The sequence below is a fragment of the Sinocyclocheilus anshuiensis genome, unplaced genomic scaffold (genome assembly GCF_001515605.1).
Source record: "Sinocyclocheilus anshuiensis isolate Anshui unplaced genomic scaffold, SAMN03320099.WGS_v1.1 scaffold77, whole genome shotgun sequence".
In the NCBI taxonomy this organism is placed as follows: Eukaryota; Metazoa; Chordata; class Actinopteri; order Cypriniformes; family Cyprinidae; genus Sinocyclocheilus; species Sinocyclocheilus anshuiensis.
Genome location: NW_015537941.1, coordinates 262,755 through 274,783, shown reverse-complemented (window position 1 = coordinate 274,783; position 12,029 = coordinate 262,755). Strand labels below are relative to the sequence as shown.

Genomic DNA, 12,029 nt, shown 5'->3' with positions numbered 1-12,029 from the left:
GAATAATAGTCCTCCACTGCTGCAGTTGTATGGATTCTTAACGCATTTATTGCAACTACATTTAATCTTTTTTCATCAAACAAACAGGCGAATGAATAGCTCGACACAACTCATACTGGGGCAGACTCTAGACAGGGCTTTCTTCTGTGTAGATATAAATTCTATTCTTTGCTTCAACTGGGCATGGTAGGGTATGATATGACAGCTGTCATAGCCTACCCTGCTCACCCAGTAAGTCTGTTTGTTTGTTTAATTAAGAAATTAATTAATTCGTTTCAAAATAAATATTTTAAACACTAAGACAAAAAGGAAAGAATAATAAATTGGCTTGGGCTGACCAATCAGCAGAAAGAGGCGTTTAATTCCCGCCCACATGTAGAAATCGAATATTCAAGCTGTTTATTCATTTTTCCACCCATGAACGAAAAACGAAAATTTAAGCTGAAATCTTAAATGAAAAAGGAGCCGTTTTCTAATTTTTCTACTTTCAATATTAAATCAAAAAACGAATGATCGAATGATACACGGATTGAAAACAAACCAAACAAAACCAAAACAAAAAAAACAAACCAGACCAAATCAAAACAAATACCAAAACAAACCAAACCCAACCCAACCCAGAACTAAAACAAATCAGAACCAAAACAAACCGAACAAAACCCAAACCAAAGCAAAACAAAACAAAACCAGAACAAATAAAACCAAAAGAAAAGAAGACACTTTTGCTTGAAAATTAACCAAGTAACTAAGTAATATCTTTTTTGATGACATTAATGACTTCAATGCTTTACATTTTTTTTCAGTCATGACAACACCATGTTTAAGTACCAATAACATGTTTTTAATAGAATTCAGAAAAAAATATAGCATTTCCAAAAATGTTGAATGTTACTGTGTGCAAAATACAGTAAAACAAACTTACTGTACAATCAAATAAAAACTTATAAAAAAAACTTATATAAAACCTCTGAATTTGAGGCAGTTTTAATAGACAATTGTTACCAAGCTAGCTTAACCATTCAACCCAGACAATCTGTGTAGCATGTATGATCATGACAGCCATGGCCTCAGGACACGCTTCTGTCCAACCCAGGAATGTGAAGCATCTGCCACTGTGAGCTGCACGCGCAAAACCAACCCCAGCCGCCACATCGTATAACTCCAGCCAGCCTCTATTGTACCTCACAGACGGCTGGTCTCCTGTGGTGGTTCTTACCGACCTGCCATTTATCAGACATTTTTCATCCAAACCAATTTATTGCACACTTAACGGCAGCGCTGCAACTGAAGAGTGAAACTCTGATACAGCAAAAGTCAGACATCAGTTACTTTGCGGTTTCTGGGTCACCTCTACCTAGGATTGAACTTGCAACCTCCGGAAGATCATTATCCACCCAACTCTAAAACGTGTGCTCACTGTTTTTGAAAGAACAGTTCAGTCAGAAATAAAAGTCCTGTCAGCATTTTCACACGTCGTTCGAAATCTGTAAGATTTTCTTTCTTTTGTGGAACACAAATGAAGATAATTTGCTGAATGTTCAAGATGCTCTTTACTTTCAATAGGAAAAACAGCTTAAATTTCGGTCTGTTTGTATGATTGTATGACTTGTATGACATATGATGCGATTTCAAGTTTTCCTTTCTCTTTGGAGTGTTACAAGCTGTTCATGCATATGTAAGATCCGTAAAGTTGCAAAGACTAAAGTCTCAAACCCATAGAGATATTCTTTATAAAAGTTAAAGGGTTAGTTCACCCAAAAATGAAAATTCTGTCATTAATTACTCACCCTCATGTCGTTTCAAACCCGTAAGACCTTCGTTCATCTTCGGAACACAAATGAAGATATTTTTGATGGAATCTGAGAGCTGTCTGACCCTGCATAGACAGCAACACAATTGAAATGTTCTCAAGTCCAGAAACGTAGCAAGGAGATCTGTAAAATAATCCATGTGACATCAGTGGTTCATCCGCAATTACGAAGCTACGAGAATACTTTTTGTGCGAAAAAAAAAAAAAAAAAACGACTTTATTCAACAATTCGTCTCCTCCGCATCACCCTGTAAACAGCATATGCTGTTCTGTGTCAGCTGCGTCACACGGATACGCTGTTTCCGTTCAGATCAAATCACAACAACGTAGGAAACAGATCGCAGTGTGAGCGGAGGCTGGCGGCTAGAGTGAGGAACGGCCGGCAGGCTTGAGAACGAGAGGCCGGCGTGCTGAGTGAGCGACGGCCGGTGGGCTTGAGAACGGCGCGGCCGGCGGATTCGACGAAGGAGTGGCCGGCGGGCTTGCGGTAACCCCATGTGACAACCCCGGGCTGAACTCCGCTTCATCCACGGTGAAAGCCGATCCGGTGATCCACAGCGAAGTTGATGTATTCCCTCAGCGACCAGCACGGATCAGCTCCAGGCATGACGAAGCAGATATCGTCCTTTTTTGGAAGGCCAAACAAAGTAATTTTGCTTTCACAACGAAACACAGTGTCTCCACGGCATGGCGGCGGCGGCAACAATACTACAGCGAGAATAAAAGTTACGCCTTCTTTCTTTGCGTGAACATTTGGGCGGCGTTATGCAAATCTTCCCACATCCTGATGTAGACATGTGGGGGGCGTGTTAGAACGAGCCGTTTTAGGTAGGCGTGGTTGACTCTTAACTTTTATAAAGATTATCTCTTTGGATTTGAGACTTTAGTCTTTACAGATCTTCTTTATGCACCAAGAGCTTGTAACACTCCAAAGAGAAAGGAAAAATTGAAATGGCATCATATGACCCCTTTAAAATGTAGTGCACAAATCTTACGGACAACTTTTAATGTAGCTCTTTGGACATTTTTGGAGCTTGACAGCCAACATTTTGGTTAGTTGGAAAAGAGCAGCTGAGAAATTCAGCAAAAGATCTTCATTCATGTTCCACAGAAGAAAGAAAATCATACAAGCTTGGAATGACATGTAAAAGATTTTTTCGATTTATGATTGCTGTGTTTTAAACTACTCGTCTGAGGGGGAAAATGTGCATCATGTAGATATTGTGTGAAATTCTTTAAGTTCTCAAAGACTTCTGCTATAAGTTCTTCAAGAGGTTTATGAAGAACATTTAAACCGTGTAGATCTATTTCCAAAGGTTTTCAAGAATTTTAAAGCATTCCTTAAAGCCCTTCTGAACCCTTAAAGAAGTTTCTGTAGGACTCTAGAGAAAGAATCTTTGGCTCTTCTCAACATCCAAAGAGATCTTTAAAACAGAAGAATACATTTGAGATATTAGGGTCTTTATTCACTCAAGACTTACAAAATCAAACTACTTTGAACTTGCGACTGAATTCAGAGCTTGGTTTTCTTCCAAAAGCACAAAATAAAAACAATTGCAATCTTATGAAGTTAGTATTGAAGTACTGTTGAATTAAAGCAGATGTTTGCATTTTCTGAAGTGATTGTGAGTGGTGTTGGCCTGCTGCCAAGATCCCAGAGCATTCTGAGTGGTTGCCAGGGCGTTGCTATGCAGCTGCTAAGGCGTTCTGATTGGTTTTTAGCATCTTGCTGGAAGGGTTCTGAGTGGTTGTTAGATGGACAGATGGTTTGTTATTGGCCAAAGGCCAAAAAAATCCACCCTGTGACCTTCAGTGTAAGTTTACAGGAATTTAACGTCAAACAGTTGCATCAAACAGTTAACGTCAAACAGTTGCATCTGTCTAAAATACAAGCCCATAATCCATAATATCATTCAAATAACACATCAAAATCCACCAACATATTTGTTTAGAACAGTTTTGGACTATTTTCAGTTGTAAACGGTGCTTGATTTGTGCATATTTCTCTCCTGATTCAGACAAGATGACATTTTCACTGGAAAAAACGATATTATGGATAGAGGACTCATATTTTTGCCGGAAACAATGATTTGGCGTTAAAATTGTGTTGATGATGGATTTGTTTCTTAAAAACAGGCAGCTTTTCGATGGACTGGAGTGGTGTTTTATCAGCTGTTTGGGCTCTCATTCTTTCTGACGGCACCCATTCACTGCCAAGCTGAGCAAGTGTTGTAGAAACAAACTCATCTACATCTTGGCCTGATTGTGAGTAGCCTAAATTTTCAGCAAATTATCATTTTTGGATGAACTATTCCTTCACAGACGTTACACATACATGAATGAACGGGTGTATACTCACATTGGCTCTGAAGGTCTGTACTGTGTTGTCCAGCAGTAAAACGTTACACACCACCTGCGCGTGCTGTCTCTCTCTGGCCTCCTCCAACGCTCCCACATCGTAAGATCTGCCAGCAGGCAACCGGAAGCGTGCGGTCATTACGGTCCCCACTCCGTCTGCGAAACACACAGAGGCTAAAGGTTACCAACACGCTCACCTGACCACGGTAAACGTTATTAAGCAGTGTAAAACACACATACACACACTAGCCCATGTGATCCTACGGCAAACATCAGTCACAAACATTCGTCTGTAGTCCACCTAAAAGTTCCTGTAAACAGCTATAAAGCGAGCAGGGAAAATGTTTTAAAGATTTTAGCTTTCAGGTTCTACTAGTAGAGATGGGAAAGCAAAAATCAAAACAAGGCACTTAGAAAACAGTCTTTCAATTGAAGAAACTCGTAAAGGAAATAGAGTTCAGGGTTGGTGTCAAGATAATTCGGATTCACAACTCACGAAGTGAAACTGCTTAATATATTTACTTTTCTTTCTCTGTAAGCTAACCTAATTCAGCTTCTAAAACTGCTGACATTCATCCTCTAATATTGAACTCTTTCATTCAAGGTTTTAGTGATACTAAACGCTCTTCTCAAAGCAAACAAGGTCATGTTCAGCCAGCTCTCAGATTCCTCAAGACAATCGGCCCACTGAAGAGTCCCTCAAAAGCTACCTTGTTGAAAACCTATTTATATTAGAAAAGATCGAGCAATTTCAATCAGACACACAAAGACGGAAGAATTTCTACAAATCAGAATGCTGTGAATCTCCCTTTGAACTCCTAGCAAAAAGAGATGAAGCATTTTACAACCACAATCTCGCACACCTAATTTAATTTCTGACTGATAATGATATCATCAGCGATAACAAAAACACAACAAAAATGCACTTTAAGATGATAATTAACGCGGTTGAGGTATAAAAGACAAGAAAAAAAGTATAAAAGACAAGAAAATACTGCAAAATATTATCCATGCTTACAATGTTTGCGCTAATAATGAACAGTTGTAAACTGAAGCGCTTTTCTAGTGGGTTAATTAACTCCAAACACATCTTACACACATAGTTAATCAGATAATACACAACAAATGTAATATTACAATTTTCTTCTGCACATAATGTTGCAAACACACAAATGGACTTAAGCTAAGTTACATGCTAGTCAGAATATGCACGTCATGTTATGAATGTGCCCTTTTTGTAACAATGCACTAAAAACATTTAATAAATAATTAATTAAAGACGTAAAAGAGCATAAAAATGAACAAAATTGCTATTAAATGTTGATGTCTAAATTAATTGAAAATGTTTGAATGTTTGGTTTAATTTTGAACTTCCTTCACAGCTAAAGTGTTTTTGCTGACTAAAATACACATTTTTCACATTAGGATTTTTAACATAATCCTAAAAAAATTATATTATATTATATTATATTATATTATATTATATAATATAGTGCTTCTCCAATGACATGCTTAAAATGTGTCAGCATCTATTTTGTGGACCAAACCTAGATGAAGAACATAAAAAGTTCAGTTACCTGATAACCCAAATTTGGTTTTCAGTTTTGGTTTTCAGCTGAAATGAAAACATAAATTTAGTTTTCTGTTTTTTGGTAAAACAAAATCAATTTTGGAGCATCACTAAAAACGGACTAAAATGAATGAAGTTTACATGTCAAAATATCAACTAACTCTAAGGGATATTATGGTCAAAAGACAAAAACAAAACCTAAAACCAAAAAACTGTGTAAAAATGGACACTTAACTCTACAAAGATAAATCTAAACTCTTTTGCTTTATGCATTTCACTCTAGTGTCAAGAGAAAAATCATAGTAGTGTATCGGATAGCCCACTATAAGATCTGAGACTTTTGACCCCCCCATTCTAGAATGATTAGCTCTAGACAGCCCACTCCGGACTCTTTAGAGCAAAATATCTAGAGCCAAAAACTCTAGATTGGGTAGTGTAGAATCAAAGACCTGACAGTGAGTCTCCTAGACCTAGATCAAAAAACTCTTACGCTAAGGAGTTTGTTCTAGAGTTTTAGCTCACTGTAGGGTCTCAGACTCGACACCACCCAATCTAGAGTCTTTGTTTCTTGTTATTTGATAGACCTGTTCATTCACATTGCTTTTATGTGTGTTGTAACCACAATCTGGGAGGAAAAGACCATATCTGTCCACAGGGCAGCTGACGAGGAGCAGGTTATGAGCTTATGTGATTTTGTATACAAAGTCTCTTTCAAGGAACACTGGCTTAACACATTCACAGCACGTTTACTGGTGCTAAGGTCATAAGAGGGTGACTAACATTCACTAGTTGTACTTGGGGTACTCACCCTTGTTTAAACCTGGAACAAAAAACAAGATTTTTTTTTGTAAGTCACTGTTTTATGTTTGCATTTTGTTTTTACAATGAAAGTCAATGGGGTCCAAACAAAAACCGATTGGACCCCATTGTTTGTAAAGACCGAAAACAAAACACCAGAACATTTTTCAAAATATCTTCTTTTGTGTTTTACAGAAGATCAAAGTCATACGGGTTTGGAATGACATGAGGGTGAGTAAATGATTGTCTTTATTGGGGGTGAACTATCCTTTTATGGTTTTTACAAACGAATAAGATAAAACAAGTCTTTTTCTTTAGGATTCGCCAAGCTTTCTCTTCCCCTTTGAAATGGCATTTGCATCATTTATCATTCTCAGTTGTCGGCATGGTTTATTTTTACATTTTTTTAGTGGTTTCTAAAAATGGACACACCTAAGTTTCTTTACACATGTTCATGCTGTACAAAACAAGCTCCCATAACACTTAAAGGCAGCTGCGTAAACAACAGGGGGTCAGAGTTCAAACTTTCTGGATGGTCACATTCGCTTATTCAAACTCCCCCACCCAACCGATTACAACCATTAATCTACGACACAATCTACATGGAAAGATACTGTCAGACAAAAAGTGCCATCAATAACAAATGCGTTTCAGCACACTTTAACTTTTGACATCCGTTTGACTAAATTTACACCAGCGTACCTTTACAAAGCAAGTCTTTTGAGACAAAAGCATCACTGTTTAGGATCTCTTCAACTCCTACGGTCACTGTTATCATGACGATGAAGAATGAAAAGATATGAAGTCAAAAAAAAAAAACTAAAAGATTTTCAATCATAAGATCACAAAAACACAAATCAGTCCTAAAAATAATGGTTATATCTGATACTTACATCAGCACAGCCTTATTTGTCCTGCGGGTCAATGCAGAAAGGATCATCTCTTTGTATAACTTGCTAAACTGTGATGTGTGTGTGCGAGAGAATGTGTGTGGTGGAACATTTCTCTTCTGTAGAAGTTTCCCCGGATGTCATTGAATACCACAAACACCGAAACACTTACAATTTTCCACTGAGTGGGGTTCAGACCACCAACACCTTCAGATCTCAGACAGTGTGGGGTTACAAAATGAGTTTATCCCCCACCCTAAAAACACTCTCACGGTCAGCCCCCTAAACCAATATTTCCATCCTTCTCTCTAAGGTGAAGCCATCATATCCTATAATGCATAATAAGCTACAGAGGTTTTCAACTAGTGTTCTGATTAAGTTCTGTGAACATCAATCAAAAATACAAATGCTGAAAGTCACATTAATAAAAATATATACTATAAGAAATAAATTCCAATATATTTTGTTGTTGATGTAAACTGCATGTGTTCAATCAAACTTTATGACATTTTCCCGCAAATTTACTTGGTAATTTGGCCAATACTAAAACAAGATTTATCCCACTATTTGTTCCACATGTTTGTTTGGTAAAATCACACTTCTGTTGTCATTTATGCACTTACAAAATTGTCAATATTCAATTCAGTCAAATTTTGTGATTTATTGGACGTATGCAGTTCACTGTATTTTCAACACATTTCAATGCTCAATTTTAAGGACATTTTACAAATGGACTTTAGGAGTAAAATTTTACAAGTACGTTCAGCGGTTCTCAACTATTTTTGCTTTAGGATGCAGATCTTGCATTAGACATCAAGAAGGCGCCCAAAACAGCAATGTTTAAAGGCACTGTTGAACCTACAAGTAAAATTTTACAAATAAAATGCATGCGTACGTAAAATTTAGCTTGTAAACGTTCTAATGTGGGTCTTGCTTTGAACATCGAATGGCAGTTCAAACCAGCACCTGTGAAGGCATTGTTGGACCTTACAAATAAAACTGCATGCATTCTTTAAAAAATTACAAGTAATTATTTTTTTTTTTTTTACAAATGTATGTGTACTTACAATTTTGCTTGTAAACACCAAACGCAGATCTTGCAAATAATGTCAATTGGCAGCCCAAAATAGTTCTTTACAAGATACCGCTGGGCCTTACGAGTAACATTTCACAAGTAAAATTACATGCATTCTTAAAATCTTACAAGTAATTTTTTATTTTACATTTTATGCATACTGAACATTTTGCTTTTAAACGTCCAAAGAAAATCTTGCATTGAACGTCAAGTGGCAGTCTAAAACAGACCTTACAAGATACTTTTGGACCTGATAAGTAAAATGTTACAAGTAAAATTGCATGCATTCTTAAAATTTTACTAGTATTTTTTGTTACAATTGCATGCATATTTAAAATTCTGCTTGTAAATATCCAATGCGGATCTTGCATTGGACATCGGGTGCCAACCCAAAATAGTACCTTAGAAGGTACTGTTGGACCTTACAAGTAGTGCTGGGTGGTATACCGGTTCATACCGATTACCGATGTTTATTTTTGCTATGATATGAATTTTTAAAATACCGCAATACATACACTATAGACACGGTCCATGTCACTAGTTAAAATTGCTTATTTCTCTGGATTTAAACATTCTTCGAAACATTTGGGATAATGTAAGTACACAAGTCAGCAAAATATATAACACTGTTCTAGTGGTTTTTGGATATTTTAATAAAAACAATCTTACATATTTTGCCTTTAAAACTTGGCTTGTAAATATCTGATTAGCATTGAACATCAAGTGGCAGGCCAAAATTGTACCTGACACTGTTGGACATCACAAATCACATTTTACAAGTAAAATTGCATGCTTATCTATAAAACTACAAGTATTTTTTTATAATTGCTTGCATACTTTTCTTGTAAACATCCAAACGCAAAATCACAGTCCTGAAGCAAAACCAGTAGAGAACCACTGAGCTAGAAGATGAGAAGACAAAGATGCTAACAGCCCAACAGGCTGTCATTCATTCATTCATTCATTCATTCATTCATCACATCATCCATCCAAGTTACCTATTCCACCTGAATCAAAGCAAGCTTTACAGAAACATCCAACCCTACTGCAATAAAAACCATTCAACTGAACACACGGTTGAACGACATCAATTTTCTCATGAAAAAGGGCTTTGTGCATCATCAGAAGAACACCACACATCCAGATCTGGCATTACAGTCTGTTGAAGAATGCGCACTTACACACACGCTCACACACCAGGGGGACAGAACAGGAGATGATGTCACCGACTCAACCAGGGGAGATGCGTAGTGCCCAGAAAACAATTAGAACAAACCTTATGGTGATACATTTCACCAATATAAGGTCCTCTGTGGATCCAACTGTATGCAAGCAGATTATTTGCATGCAAAGGATGAGAGCGGAGGTTATGTAATGATGTGGCAGAGAAAAGAAGGCAAATTGGGGAGCAGCTGAGATGTACAGATGAGACACAAACCTTAAATAAACACAAAAGCTCAAATATATCTCACATGACAGCTTAAGGATCTCGAAAAGAGGACACTGTGAGGGTTGCCAGGTATCAGAACAGAACGAAACACACTATGCATGCAATCCATGTTGCCCAGCTGCACAAATCACAGACACTGACTGCATGCATTTTGGCCATCATATGGATGGATTATCTTGACATGCAGCAGAAATTAAACCCTGGACGTTACATAAAGGCATTTACATGGCATCCGAAGCAAACCTGTCCCTAAAATCAGGGTGCAAGGTGAATGCACGCTTTATGCCTCTGCCTGTGCATCATTTCAGGGATCTAGAAGCTTGCATTGGCTGGTTTGGTTGCTATGCAATGGGATAAAAAAGGAAGACAGGGCATGCATGAATGGTGACACCAATACAGAAATACAACCATAATGCATGCTTACCTTCATATACAGGTCTAGGAGAGTCCAGTGAATTGAAGATGATCTTGAATTATGATGAAAGGAGAATAGGAGGGGGGGAGAGGACAAAACGGCAGCTCATCTGCAGGAAAATAACCACATTGCTGTAGATGTTCACATTACATTAAATTCAAGGGGCCTCTGGCACAGTAATAAATAATAATTCCGAAACGGGAACGCGATCCTGGCTTCTTCTTGGGTGCGGTGCATTAAATAAAAGCCTCAGATGCAATTGCAATCTTCTCTGTGGCTGCTGGCCGGGTTTAGCTCTATAATCCCGCATATGTCTCTGTATTGCTGCTACTGGCTGATGCGGCTGCAACATGCAGCGTTAACATGGCGCAACCGCTCACGCCTCGCCTACATTCTCATAGGTCTGCCGTGGGGGCGTGGCCGAAACGCGGGGGTGGGGCCTCGAATGCACAGACGCATAGTTTCAGTTCTCACCCAGAGATAGATAGATAGATATTATTTTACGCTATTTTATATTGCATATTTAAAATTTTTACATTATTAGATAGACAGACAGACAGACAGACAGATAGACAGATAGATAGATAGATAGATTATTTCACACTATTTTATATTGCATATTTACATTTTTTACATTGTTAGACAAACAGACATGATAGATAGATAGATAGATAGATAGATAGATAGATAGATAGATAGATCATTTCAAATTATTTTATATCCAATTCAATTCAATTCAAATTTATTTCTATAGCGCTTTTCGCGATACAAATCGTTGCAAAGCAGCTTACAGAAAAGTAAGTTTCTACAATATATTTAGTAGTAGCTTATCAGTAGTGACTGTCAAATTGATGTACATATGGCAGAAATGTACGGAAAAAGTCAGTTAATGATGTAATCAAACAGACGATGAACACTATTAACAGCAAATGAGTATATGTTGTAGGGCTGTCAAAAAAAAATTCGAATTTCGAATATTCGTCGAATAAAAAAAAAAATCCACATTCGAATGCAAAAACGTTGCGTTCGAATTTTAGGTCTGCGTCAGCCGTTGGGCAGCCTATCAGTGGCGCACGAAATGCCACCACGATGTAAGTGTCATTGCAATTTAAAGGGGTCATATAATGCTTTTTTAAAGATCATTATTTTGTGTATTTGGTGTAACAGAATATGTTGACATGCTTTAATGTTCAAAAAAACACATTATTTTTCAAATACTGTACATTAATTGTAGGTCCTCTATGCCCCACCTCTCTCAAACACATCGTTTTCAACAAAGCTACCTCCTTTGGCTACCATATGAGTCACATCTTAGCTTACACCATTTTGATATTTTGAGTTATTCAGACAAATTTAATAAATAAATAAATAAATAAAAGTTCTTGTGTAAATATCCTTGCTGACCATTAGGGCTGTCAAAAAAAAATTCGAATTGCGAATATTCGTCGAATAAAAAAAAAAATCCACATTCGAATGCAAAAACGTTGCGTTCGAATTTTAGGTCTGCGTCAGCCGTTGGGCAGCCTATCAGTGGCGCACGAAATGCCACCACGATGTAAGTGTCATTGCAATTTAAAGGGGTCATATAATGCTTTTTTAAAGATCATTATTTTGTGTATTTGGTGTAACAGAATATGTTGACATGCTTTAATGTTCAAAAAAC

At 37.3% G+C, this 12,029-nt stretch overlaps 1 long non-coding RNA gene across 1 annotated transcript in view; it reads right to left on the bottom strand.

Annotated features, from left to right (window-relative positions):
- Positions 1-10,714, bottom strand: part of LOC107663515 (uncharacterized) — an 11,784-nt gene extending 1,070 nt beyond the window's left edge. Inside the window, exons 1-2 of the long non-coding RNA XR_001631346.1 lie at positions 10,376-10,714; positions 4,170-4,324 (exon numbers count right to left, since the gene is read on the bottom strand). This is a non-coding gene — a long non-coding RNA (uncharacterized LOC107663515). The remainder of the gene's footprint in view (positions 1-4,169; positions 4,325-10,375) is intronic.
- Between the last annotated feature and the right edge of the window lie 1,315 nt (positions 10,715-12,029).